Here is a 1,430-nt window from a genome sequence, read left to right as displayed (position 1 = left end):
TAATGTAATTTTATCGAATTTAATCTTCAACCACTGGCTACTGAAAAAAGAAAAGTGAACAAAAAGCAAAGAACAGTGAAGAAAAAGCAGATCAATTGTACTTAGCATGTCTGACTCTAAATCTTCATACCTCCCATATTAGATATTTTCTGCAAGTAAATAAGTTCCTGGCTCCCAGGATGCTCTGAGGTTAAACACTGCACAGTGTTTGTAAACAGCATCACAACTTACACAGGAACAAGCTGGGCCATATGGCCATTTCCCCTCGAAGGGAACACCAAAATTTGCTTATTTCTTTCAGTCAGCATTCTGTATGCCAAATATTGGGGGAAGAGGGGAGGTGGGCTGCCTTTTCTACCAGCCGTGTCTGCGCTTAGAGCACTAACTCCTACCCAGCCGCATCACCCATTTACCCAGCACCCACCCTCCGCAGCTCCATCAACTCCGCACCTCCTCCCAGTCTCATCACACCTCCATCAGCAGACTCTTCCAGCCTCAACTCACCCTCGTCCTCCAAAGTCACAGACCTGCGAAGCTTCCAGCAACAGGAGAGGAAAGTAAGGAGGTAATAACGCAGGAGTCTGGAGTCTCCATACAAGCACTATCTACTCTTGGGGAGAAACTCAAGTCAAAGCTCCCAAACTGGAAAAAGACAGGATTCTCTCGCATTCAGAACCCGAGTTCAAGGCGCGCTCACTGCAGTCGGGCCCCGAGCAAGGAGCCGAGGATGCGAAGGTGAGCAGCAGAGTCGCAGTACCAGCTCTTTCGAGGCTCCCACTCCAGCGGAGACAGCAGGTAATTTCCATAAAGCCCGCCTAGAAGGGACAAGGTAAGGAATATCCGAAGCCCAAAGCAGGACTGAGCTAATCCTTGAATGTTAAAAGCCTAAAACTCAACTAGTCGGAAATGACGTGCCAGCTGAGACCAGCAGGACCGCCACATTATTGGCCGCCGACTCGGCGAGCCACCTTCTCCCGAGACTGGCCAGGAGAGAGGAGAAGTGTAGCTCAAAGTCCGCAACCCGCCCCTGCTCCGCCCTCGACGGCTCCCAGCGCCACCTGGGAACAACCGAGCCAGGCCAGAGTCCGGGCGCGGACCCTGGGCGGGACAGTACCGCTTGCCCCGGCGCCCGTAGGCGCCCTGAGGGCAATGGGCTTCAGCGCTCCGGCACGCGCATGCGCGGCCGTCTTTCTCCAGCGGATTCCTCGGGTCACCTGGACGACCGCATTCCAGCCACCTGCCCCTCCGGGTCTCTTCTTGCCCCTGACTCCTCCAGCTGGTGCTCACCTCCGGCCCCCCGCCTTCTTGTTCGGCAGGCGCCGCTAGGCCCTCCCGCTGTCGCCCGCCTACACCCCAGCTTCCACTGACACGAGCCTCTCGGCGAGGCTTCCGCTTCCGGCGAGTATTGTGTGTCGCGCTGCGGGGCGGGG

This window comes from Bison bison, unplaced genomic scaffold (assembly GCF_000754665.1).
Source record: "Bison bison bison isolate TAMUID 2011002044 unplaced genomic scaffold, Bison_UMD1.0 scf7180017864260, whole genome shotgun sequence".
NCBI lineage: Eukaryota > Metazoa > Chordata > Mammalia > Artiodactyla > Bovidae > Bison > Bison bison.
This window is presented reverse-complemented; position numbering follows the sequence as displayed.